A 12,365-nucleotide genomic window follows, 5' to 3' on the forward strand; every position below is an offset into this window, starting at 1 on the left:
GAAGTCATGCTGAAGAGAGGCTACTTCTGGTTTTCAACCTGTTCTGGTGCTAAAGCTGCAGCAGAGGTCTGTGTCATGAAATCTAAGCTGATTTTCTTTTCCACAATATTCAGACATACTAAACATGATGTTCTGGTTGTGACAGTTGTGAATCATGAGGAAATTTAAGTGAAAGCTTAGGAGTTTTTGAGCAATCTTCAGTGACGGTTCTGCTGGTCCCCTGCAAACTATGATTTCAAAGTAGTGCTTGATCATCTATGCGGTCTGTAAAAGGCATTTTCTGTGCTAAAACCACCTGTAGGATCCCTAGGTACAATGACCTCTCAATTTGGGATTGTATAATTTTTCCCTCTACTTTATTTTTGTTTTGTTCTTCCTTCCTTCTCCTCTGCTCCCAAACAAACACATTCTTATACCACTTGGAAATGCACCTCTGGTGAGACACTGACTGCCTCTTTTTGTTGACAGTTTGACATGGTGATGTGCCAGCCCTGGATAGCTTGCAGTCCTTCTAGACACCACAACCCAGTGCTGTCGATCTAGCAATATTTATTAGCATTAAAATTTAATTTGAAAATATTGTGAAGTCATGGAGGGGGGGGTGGTGTTACAAGGCAATTGCTTTTTTTTTTTTTGATGTTGTGCCTGTTCAAGCTGTCTGCATTTGTTGCAGTGGTTTCTTTCCTAAGTATTTCCATTTAAAGCAGCGTTTGTTAAAATATACTTGTACACCTCGTCTAACTTTCATATTACATATGTGAAAACACAAGAGAATGTATACAAGGAGCCGTCTGTACATTGTAGCTCTCTGCCTTACAGTTATTGCATCCTGTAGAAAGAGGCTGTTTGGCTACAGCAGTGTTTTAATTTCATTTTTTAGTTTTTAGTTACACATTTCTGGAGTCTCCCTGACCACAGCTGTTACCTGATGGCGCCTATATTTCATCAAGTTTAGACAAGCAGTCTACCTGGACTTAGGCCCAGAGGAGCTGCTGTAACTGATGAACATGATCCCCTCTGCCTGGGAATCCAAGACCTGTAGTACCACGATTCCCAAGGGAATTGAAGGAAACTGTGTTCAAGCCTTGCCTCCTGCTTTTTTGTTGTTGTTGTTATTTTAATGTAGTCTTGCCTTATACTGATGGGTAACGTACCTCACCACAAGTAAAATCTGGTATTAGTTTGTTGATAATCAGGATAAAAGATTCTTTTTAACCTAGACTGAAAACAGAAGCAGGGAAGAGCACAGGCAGGGACAGAAGTTACTCTGACATCTCTTGATTACTGCTTGCAAATAAAGTGACAAGTTATTAAACAAAATAACAAAAAGTGTTGCAACACTAGTGTTATCATGTTTTTTTTTTAACTACATTATCATTTTTATGCTTCCAGAGTTTAGTGGATACAATTGCATATTTTAATTTTATTCTTGCATGTTTCTCTTTAATCTGTTTCATTCTGTTAGAAAGGCTGCATTATATAAACATTGTATATTATTCTAGCTGTAAAATATTATCATGGTAGATTTTTGAATTTAGAAAATGTTTTTAGAATTTTTTTATGATTGCAGAGTGAGTGTTAGTGTTCAATCTGATTAAATTTAATTGCATTTCCTGCATGTTTTATTTTTAGTTGGCTCTTATATGCCTTTATTTTCATCAGTAGTTGTAAATTTGACTTTTTTTTAAAAAAGCACATTGTTGGCAGTCAGATACGAGCTGACTTTAAAGCAATGAAATAATTAAATTCTTTTTAAATGTGGGGAACATGTAGTTTCTGCTTAATGATCAAGAGCTGCTTCTTCAAGTTGTTTTGGATTGTGTGACCCTGTTAGTTTTTTTCTTTAAGTTTAAAAATTAATATGGGGAAGAGTACTTAAAAACTGCTTCTTTCTTGCTATTCTAGCTTTTAGGTCCAGGTCAACTGGACAGGCAGGCAGAACATGTGTATTACTCTTAACTACAGCCATTTTTGTCATTGTTCATTTATCTTTTATTGCCCATATTTACTTAACATGTTATACCATTGCTTGCAGAGAGGTTTTTATTTTTTTTGCCCCTGGTGTCTTAAGGAAGTGTGGAAATTTTTGCCTTTGTCTATTTCTTGTTTTTCTGTTATTGTAACAGTTTGTCTGACTTATTTCTTTTTCTAAACATGAGCTGTGTACCCTGGGAGAAACTGCAGTGGCTGGAGAACTTGTAAAGCTCCTGGGATCACAAATGTGAAGACTGAACAGATAAGGATTATTAGATTTATTTATTTAAATCTAGTGACTAGCAAACATCTGAAATAAAGATGTCATTACTAAAAATTCATTTTTCTTTTCCTCTGGGTAAAGGAATTTAAGGTCTGCTGAAGCACAGTATACGTATTGTGTTTACAATTCACATCTTCCATGCTTCTTGTCTGCTCTAGGTTGACATTCCTGGTATTGCTGAGGTTTGGGGGAAAGAAAAAGCATGGGAAAAAATCATATCAGATCTTTTTAAACCTCAATAAGATAAAAGTATAATCATGTGGTATAATCACATTAAGAATTATTTTCCAGTCACCAGCAAGGGGGAGAATTACTGTTTTTGCTAGACAAAGTTCATTTTAAGTTTTTGATGGTTAGAAAATGCCTAGGGAGTGAAGCTGAAGTTGTTTTCTTGCATTGTAGCCATACTCAGGGGCCTGAGGCTTTAGGTTTCTGTTGTCTGAATTGTAGGAGTCTCCTGCCCTGGAGACTGCAGCAGTTTGCAAAATAAGGGAGACAGGGAGAGGCTTTTGCCAACACAGAGGCTTTCTAAGTTCACTCCTCAGTAGCAAATTGGTTTGAGAACCTACCTCATGAGTCTCACCTTGGTGTCTCATAAACTTCCCAGTTCCTTGGGTTGGTGGTCCTGGTAGGAGCTAGAGGTCCTTGTGAGCTCACTGTGTTCAGAAATGGGAGGCTCTTCTGGTAGTCTGCTGGTGCCCATCTTCCAATAAGACAAGTTCTGCTACAGCTGCATGGCCGAAGAGAAGGCATGATCTTAAGATAGGACAGGACTAAAGTCCTTCATGGGGTTGGGAGCTAGGAGCCAGGGATTTTGCATCTGGTGGTGTGCATGGCCTTGCATAAGTCGTTGAACTTTGTGTCTTTCTACACCTACAATGCAGATATTTATCTACCTTGCAGGTGCGTTGGTTGAGATTAATGAGTTGTTTGTAAAGCACTTTGAAGATAAAAAGCACTATAAAAATGCTAAGTATTATTATGTATGAGCTCTTGAGTGCATAATGGCTGTTTGCCTGCCAGTATTTAAAGCAATTTGTTGCACACTAAGTATGAAAGGCACTGTATGAAGTCAAGTTCTAGTTTCCATTTATGAAAAGTCACTCGTATTTTGTGTTCAGCAGCTGAGGTTGCACCAGTGGTCTTCAGCGTTATCTAGAGTAAAAACAGACTGTAGAAGATACTCTAAGAAGAACCATTTCAAAACTTCTAAAACCATGTTATTATATAACAAGGGTTTCTCAGTTGGTTATTTCTTACCCTCTCTATATGTCTTGGTGCCGTGATTTAGCCGGCAGCTCAGCCCCACACAGTCGCTCGCTCACTCCCCCACCGGTAAATGGGGGAAAGAATGAGAAGGGTAACGCTCGTGGGTTGGGATAAGAACAGTTTAATAATTAAAATTAAAAGAAACAACAGAAATGCAATGTAAAGGAGAACAACGAGAAGCACAAAAACCGGGGGGGGAAGCGGGGAATTACCGCTGAAACAAACCTCACGCGCCGCAACCTGCCCCCCCGCCATATACCGGTCACGGTGTCACATGGTATGGAATGAACCTGCCATTGGCCAGTCGGGGTCAGCCGCCCCCGCCATGGCCCTGCCCCTCCCAGCCCCCCCGCCACGCGGCAGAGCGCGAAGCTGGGAAGGTAGCCGACCCCCACAGTGAGGAGAATTAACCCCTTCTCAGCCAAAACCAGCACACTTGGGTTTTATTTACCAAATTCCTAGATCTTCTACCTTCTTCTGTCCCTTCTTATGCTTCTGTCTGAACTGCTGTAACTCTTCTCTCCCTGACCTTTCTGTCCATCTCCACAGTTGTCACCAAAGCCCCTGTTCTTTGAGCCGCTTCTGCTCAGTGGCTCTTGCCACATTGCACAGGTTTTCTCAGCCCTTTTGTCTACCCGTCCCTCACTTTGGTCATTCATGTACCCAGGCTGCCCCTGTGCTCCTGCCCCAAGGAGTTTCCCGCCCCGGTGGCTCACTGCTGGCCAGTGCTGTAGTGTTCTTCTTCAGGATGCTTTTCCAGTAAATGTCAGAGTGAACTGCCAGTTGGCCAGTCAAAAACATCCACAGAAGGGGCAACGTTGTTCTGTGTTTGAGAGCAGCCCTGCCTGTTTATGACCTGTTGGTTCAGTGATCTTCGGACTTTTTGAGCATGGGTTTTTTTGAGCATCCTCCAGTGGCAATGTGGACTCCCATGAACTGATAATCAACTTGCTTTATAAAAAAAGTGTTTTCACAGTCTTTAGATGTGGTTATCAAATTCCCAGGCTTCCTCAACACACAAGCTGAGAACAGCTGCATCTTGTTTATTATGTATCAGCACCATATAGTCTGTCCAGCTTGGATAATAGAATATTCACTTTGGCCCCAATCTTGGTTTACTGCATTGGATTAAGGATGTGAAAGAAACAAATGCCCCATCTTAAGAAGATTCACACTCATATATAACTACTTAAGTGCAGTCCCCTTTGCTTTATAAGGCCTGTCACATAACCAGAATAATGCATGTTTTAATTATAGGAGTAAAATGTGAGAGAGTAAGCATGACAATCTGAATACCATAGAATAAAGTCTTGTAGTTTATTGGATACAATTCAGACAAGAAAATATAGTATCTGGCTATGTTTAGTATGGTAAGAAGTGTCAGAATTCTCTATTTTGTCTTAGTTATTGCATTATCTAGCTGGGCTTTTAAAAGGATCTAGGAGAAATCATTTAAGGGAATATTTACAAGCCGAACTGTTCATTGCTAAAGGGCTTTATCCAGATGATAACTGGCCTCCCCATGAGGAATGCAATATGTGCTTGTGTATTGCATGACACACAGACAGCTATGCAGCCTTCTCTTCTAGTCATGTTAAATTTTAGTTAGGCGTAAAATGCCCTTTTTTTGTATGAAATTGAATGGGAAGCCTTCACAAAAATTTTTCTTTTATGCAATTAATATCTTTACAGATTTTGTCTCGTGTCAGTTCTGCCTCTGGAGCTCATTCAGTATAATCAAAGATCCAGATAAGTAAATACATAAGTGAGTTGTGTTCTGGTTGAAACTTTTCATCACTTACAAGTAACTGGCTCCTGTCAGAGCAACTGGGAGATCCAGCTGTGGGCTCAGGCTGCTGCCCACACTGTTCTGTCTTACCAGTGGGCAATACTACTGCAAATCTGTATATTTAAACCACAAACCTGTAACAATTAAAAAAGGGCTGGTGAGGTGGATGTTTGACAAATCATGCAAGACAATATAAAAGTTCTGAGCTGAGTTTGCAAATCAGTAATTGGTTAAGTGGGATGTCCCCATGGAGAATTTAATGCATTGCTCCCCAGCCTTGCTGGGAGGTAGCTAAGCCTGCTCTGAAGAAATGCCTGTCATATTTAGCTGGCAAGTTAGATTATCTTCATCTTGTGGAAAACAGAACATTTATTGCTTCTTATAGATTTACTATCTGTGTAGGGAAGAGCTGTGTAAATCCTTTTCAGTCTAGAAAAATGAGTTGCAGACCTAATTTCTTGTGAAGACCCTTTGCTTTGTTCTTAGAAAATCAGATGGTGGAGAAGTCCAATAAACTGTACAGAGTGAATAGGCTGGTGAAGATAGTTTAGAAACGAAGTATTCAGGGGTTTTTTAGGTCTACCTGTGTGGGGAGTGGCTGTCATGGGCCTTGCCATCCCCATCCTTGGAGCACTGTGTGCAGTAGGGAGCTGTTATGTGGGTGGCTGACACCTGTAACGTGCACATCAGGAGAAGTGACTTGGAGCGAGGTCAAGATTTGGAGGTGAGAGGCGCTGCCTAAAGTGCAACTGGGCTGCATGATCCACTTTCTAGGGATTAAGCAGCTGCAGTAATTTGTGACTTATTGTCTTTGTTTCAACAAGACAGGTGCTGCTTGCAGTTCCTCCAGGAAATCTCTCGTAGCAGTAGCAGTAGCTGGGGTGTTGACTGTGGGGTATGGGGCAGTGGAGAAACCCAGAGGTCCTTCCCTACCACTTAGAGCTCCCAGCTAGCTCTTGGGATCCAAATGTGATGTTTTCTCACTGGAAGGCAAGGGGCCAGATGGGCAGGGCTGGAGCCAGTTCCAAATACGTGCTTTAGAAACTTGCACATGTTGAATGTCAGTTGTCTTATCTCCTTCTGATGTGCATTACATGGGACTGGGTGCAGGGGAAACGGGTGTGCCAGGTACTGACCTGCACGTGCGTTGTCATACCATGAAATACGCTGATCCCTCATCCGTGTTCCCAACACCTAGAAAAGGTCACGGTGAAGACTGAACCTTAGTCATCATAGTGGTGGTTATTGTTTAATTTACTGTAAATTAGCCACCAGGTCTGTGCCCATGGATGCCTTAGCTCTTTGCACTGAGTTATTGCTTTTGGTTAAGGTGCCCACTATGCCCAGCATTTATTAGGTACTGGTGACACACTTGTCCAGGGCATGAATGTTGCAACGAAGTCTTTTGAGGTCTGAATAGTTGGAAACCTTCTGCTTTGCCACATGTCAACTAGTTTACTTTAAAAGCTGAAGCTCAATTCCTACTCCCCTTCATTTACATCTGTGGACTGGAAAAGGTAGCATGGTGAAGGCTGTCAGAGAAAGCCAGTGGCCAGTGCCCAAGCCACGTTATTGGTTTTCATATCTCAAAATCAGAAATCTGGATTGTGGTAGCAAGTGAGTGGCTAGTATAGCTTCTGGAAAAGAGGTGTTGTGTGCTGTATCACTGACCTGTTTAGCAAATAACAACTATTTTCAACAGAAGCCAAAGTTTAAAGGTTTTTAATTTGTTACTAGAAAATAATTGGAAATATCAATGGCTGTGCCACTGTCAGTGTGTCTAAATAAGGATGGATGTGGAGAGCAGTTGCTGGAAAAGCTACTGTTCAGCAGCAATAGGAGGAGGTAAGGAGTTCCACCACCCACCTGTCTGTGGTCTTGCAGTCTGTGCATCCCGTCTTTGAGAATGTTGTACGTTCCCTGTGTTGTCCAGCAGGATCTGCCCCATGGTATGAATAGTGTGGTGATTCCCAGTCAAGCTCAGCCAGCTCTGTTATGCTGCAATATAATCAAATGTGTCACCTCTGCCTTTGTAGAGATTTTGTGCTATGGCTGTATTTTCGTGTTTGAGGGAATCCTAATCGCCTGAATGTTTGGCACCTGATCTTCCTGTTACTTTCTGCCTGTTTTGTAATTATGTTCTTGCCCTTTGGCATTTATTAGAGCAGCTTCCCTTTCCACAGAAGCGCTGTTATTTATAAATTACCATTTTATTTGCAATATGCTATATGTGAAATGGGTGATAGATGATGGTTACATGGCTTGAGGATAGAGCCCTTAATTTTGGTGTGTTTTATAAATAATTGGCCTGATCCTCTGTCCTTTGACTTTAGTGGGAGTTTTCCAACAAGTGTATTTACGTAAGAACAGCCCAGCTGCCAGCACAGCGTCAGCGGGCAGCACGCCTTTGCATTCAGCACAGTTGCATGTCCTCGTGCCAAGAACGAATTTTGCCGATTCAAATTTGCTCAGTTTGTCAACACACAGCTCCCATTGAACTTCGTGGGATGAGAATGATTCTTGGCATGGGGCCGTGGGCAGCCTGGAGAGTGCTGCCCGCTGCTGGCACCAGCTGAGGCAGGAGCTGTGCACCAGCAAGAGGAGCAGCACCCAGCCATGGCTCACCAGTTTGCGAGGGTCACCTCTTCTATAGCATGTGCTTACCTTTTGACTAATGGGAAGAGTCGGTGATAAAAAGAGATTTCCTAGGTTAGTTATCAAGGCTTTGTTTTTGGTGGGGGTTTTTCTTGGTTTGTGGGTGGGTTTTTTGGCTGTCTGGATGATTAATGTGAGTAGGAAAATACTGTTGACCCATTTAAATCATGTTAGATGACATCCATTGCTCATCTGCATAATGAAATACACACTGAACATTACAGCCTAAGTATAAGAGCCAGTGAACTACAAAAATAATATTTTACTCATTTAGATTATGAAGTAAAATATACGACATTAGTACTAATCATAGTATTAAATTTTAAGCCATGAAAATTGTAATTGTCAGTGAAAAAGAACTATAAGTTGAAAAGGCTATTAGCATTTCAGCTTTAACAGTTAATTCGAGTAATTTTTTTTTGCTAGTGTGCAGCTTAGAAAAGTCTATATGCAAAATATTTAACAGTAAGTGCAGGAGTGTTTGGTTTATATCATTATTTCATTTTAATCAATAAAGAAATGTTAGAAATATTCATTTGCAGTATTAAAATTTATTAACATTTTATATTACAAAGAGTAAACTGTAATCTTTACTTGGATAACATAAAATCTGAATGTAACCGGGAGATTAAATAATTTTAAGCATTTATTTAAGTACCAAAACAAAAACTGAAGCCTTTAAAAATAAATATTTCATCAAATAGAAACATCATTTTCAGCATTTTAAACTAAATACAAATTTTAAAGTACTGAATTTAGGCTGTCAGGTTTCTATGGTTACCTACCTTTCCAGCAGTTTGGAGATGTGTAAATAGGCCTATGAATCACTTGTAATTATTTGGTTTTTGTTTGTTGTAGTTGTAATTCTATGTTCAGTTTGAATCGAATGTAGTTCACACCACATGCTTTGGTTTATGTATATTTTACTGTGTATGACTGACAGTGATTGAGAATTTCTTATGGAGTGCTTGTTTTTTTTGTCATAAGTGATGTATGTTGGTACTTCTGAAGATATAAACAACTTCTTCCTGTATTACTGTTTGATAAACAGGGACTTCTATGATAAGAAAGAGGTCTTTGTAAATGTTAACCAAAGAGATAAGTGAAAAGTATTTTAAAAAAAAAACAACTCCCAAACATTATACTGTACTTTTCCAAATTCGATCCACAATCCTATAATTAGAATTCATTCAGTGACCCAAATGTCACGTTTATGAATAAGCTTCCAAGGTATGCATTAGTAGCACCTAATAATGACTGACAGGTTTAAAAATATATGTGTTAATAGGATGATACGAGTTATCTGCAGCAAGCTCATGATTGGAACATCTTCCTTATGCAGAGCATCTTTTTGAAAAAAGAGAAAGAAAAAACAAAAGAAAAAACATTTAAAAAACTAAACAAAACAAAAACCACAAAAAAAAAACCCCAAGAGCTTGTTTCCACCACAACTGCAACAGTTTAGTAGAAACAGCTGTAGACTTACGCCTCTCTGGTCATATATTTTGAAGTCCAGATTTTAGGATGTGATTCCCCAACCTTACACTCTTCACTCTAGCGAAGGACACATACATGTTTTCTCAGTAAAGACTCACTGTCCTAATGTAACTTGTGTTTTTGTGTGAAAACAGGATAATACAAGTAATTAACAACATTTAATACAAGGCAAGAAACACTGCTAGCTGTCATTTTTACCAAATGAGTAGTAATACAATCTTATTTTATTAAGGTATTTATCCCAAAATTGCTAGCAGTGTACACTTATTTTGAAAAAAACGAGATAAGACTGGCTTACGATTCAGGAGTCATCTTGTATCCGTAGAGATTCAGCTGCAGGTGTATTGAAAATAATTATTACAAGGTCTTATATTTTGTGCAGGGAAAAGACTCCTGACTGCCCGTTCTATTCCTGTGTCTCAAGCTATGCAGAAAATCCTGATACGACATTCAGGAGCACTCCTAAATTTTCTGTGCAAGATTACTCTTACTTCAGCAGCCTTGCTCACCCACTGAAAGGGTTTCTGTGGGAAACATTTTTTGTGGTGATTCAGACGTATTTTTTTCCATTTCAGGTGGAAATTTAAGAGGTTAAAGTAGGATTTATTTTTAACATTTAATGCTGTATCAGGTGTGTATATAGGACATAACCATCCCAGTTGAAAAACAGTTGTTCCACAGAGCACCTGAAAAGATTTTATCCCAGTAGGATTCAATTAATGTTAAAGCTGTGGGCAGATGCTTATAAACAGCAAGATTCGGTATTGTGCATGTGTGTAAGGACTATTTGAATAGCTTATTATTTTAATCTGAAACAATGGCTGTTTTTTTAAACTGAGTAACTTGTTCCAATAGTTGTTACTTCCCTACAAAATCAAAACAATGAATACAATAACCAGTCTTTCAAGCTGAAGTAATTCCTCTGATCTTTTAAAAAACTTAGAAAGTGATTGAGAGATGTATTTAAATATGCAAACCTGAGCAGATATGCTTCTCGTTCTAATTTGTTCACTTTATGATAAATCGATTTACTCAATACAGGAATGCAGTAACATAAGAGGAACGTTTCTCGTGCTAGTAACAGAAGTTGAAACTTGCCAGATGCTGTGATCTGGAGCCTAATTCCCCTGATATTAACTACGTGTGAAACTCTTAATATTGCTTTGTCCAGCTTTTGTACCTGACTTCTTTCATTTTGCTGTGATGCTGCTTTAGGTAACGCTTTCTTTTTATGTTCTATTTGCGTTATTTTATTTGAGAGAAAAAATATAGTAGAAATAACACTTGGATGGAAGGCTTTATTGGAGAACTACAATGCCGTGTTCCCAAAGATAAGCCGGTACAGCCCAGTCCCATTTTCCGTAATAGGCAATTAATTTCCTTTGATATATGAATTAATATCACTCAGATGTAGTTAGATTGTACTCTATATTTTATAAATCCTATAATAAAATGGGAAAGTGCTGTTTAATGATACCAGAATTTTAGTCAGTGAATTTATTTCTTATGCTGGTTTGGTGTCATTGTGTATGTGTGTATATATATATATACACACAACTGCTCAATTGGTCAAAGAGGTTTTTAAGAATATAAAATTAATTTTTCCTTTTCTTCTTGTTTGTTAAAGTTGCACTGTTGGTTGCTGCTGATAAAAGGTGGCACCAAGCCAGCTTCCTGAAGGAGCTATGGGGAGGGTCATGGCTTGTCATGACCTGGGCACCATTACTTGAATGTTGTTATTATTGGGATGAAGTACCCTTAGGCTGTCATCCTTCCTGTAAATAGAAGAGGTTCTGATTCTCTGTGATTTCCCAGTTTACCAACTTGCAGAACAGCTATTTTGTTGGCCCTAAGTTTGACTGAATAATGAATTAAAAGAACGACACTATTCCAGAAGGCACTGATTCATCATTTTCATGTGCTGGTCTAGAGTAAGTCATAATAAGTAAAGCCAAACAAGAATGTATTTCCATATAGTTTATAAATATACACCCAATTAAATAACTCATTTGTATTAGCATACAGCAAACAAATTGCCTGGTTCTTCTCTCCATGAAGGGCAAAATTCTAATTAGCAGGGAGCATAACTGGTCCTGAGGGCCAAACTTGACTTTTTTTCAGTGTCATTGAGGGGTCCCAGTGGTGTCGGCAGAGGGGGTGACTCTGCTCCCTTGGAGTTGGCTGGTGTTTGGCCATTGCCTTACTTTATTGGCTCTTATGAGAGTAAGGAGAACCGCAATCCTGTTAATGCCTTTATTAACTAAACAACTTTTGTCATTAATTTCCAGTTAATTCCAATAATTAAATAAAACAATGCCAATTAGAATATAATGTTTGCAAGATACTGGTCTGTGTTCCAGTTTATCAGGGTACAGTCATAAGCATGCTGTTGTCAAGGTTTTCACCAATGTGTTGCTGTTGTAACTGAAGTCACATCTACCCTGATGAATATTTCATTTCCCCAGTCACGCTATTAAAAACAGAGTGTTTTTACCCTTTCATTTCTGTTTTCCCTTTTCCAGTACCATCATGACAGCTGGGGCTATGTCCTGTTTACAAATTGCCGCTAGTCACATTTTCGGTAGTCCTTGTGGGTTTTGCTTTCCCCTAATATGGGCAATTAGGAGGAAATATTTCTCACGAGCATGGACTTGCTCTTCTCCTTGTAATGACATAGTCCTGCAATCCAGGAAACAGTGCTGCATGGTGTCCATGTCCATGGTTTCCTGATGTGAGAAAAAAGTGTGGAAAGCATCTGGAGAGGAGGAGACCCCCTTTACCAGCTTGTTTCCTGTAAGCGAAATTGGAAGACCTTGTCTGTGCAAATAGATTTCAAAATAGAGTCTGCCCTTTGACTGTCTCCATAATTACACAGCGCTCTCTGTATTTTATTTGGCT

General features: G+C 39.3%; 1 protein-coding gene and 1 long non-coding RNA gene across 5 annotated transcripts in view; one reads left to right on the forward strand and one right to left on the reverse strand.

The window, feature by feature from the left end:
• Positions 1-12,365, forward strand: part of METAP1D (methionyl aminopeptidase type 1D, mitochondrial) — a 47,930-nt gene that overhangs the window by 8,592 nt on the left and 26,973 nt on the right. The gene's annotated exons all lie outside the window — the stretch shown is intronic.
• LOC135313378 (uncharacterized) lies at positions 2,244-3,710 on the reverse strand. The gene is made up of 3 exons (XR_010373009.1): positions 3,518-3,710; positions 2,827-2,987; positions 2,244-2,434 (listed from the first exon to the last, which is right to left on the reverse strand). It is a non-coding gene; the product is annotated as an uncharacterized LOC135313378 (long non-coding RNA).

The sequence above is a fragment of the Phalacrocorax carbo genome, chromosome 5 (assembly GCF_963921805.1).
Source record: "Phalacrocorax carbo chromosome 5, bPhaCar2.1, whole genome shotgun sequence".
In the NCBI taxonomy this organism is placed as follows: domain Eukaryota; kingdom Metazoa; phylum Chordata; class Aves; order Suliformes; family Phalacrocoracidae; genus Phalacrocorax; species Phalacrocorax carbo.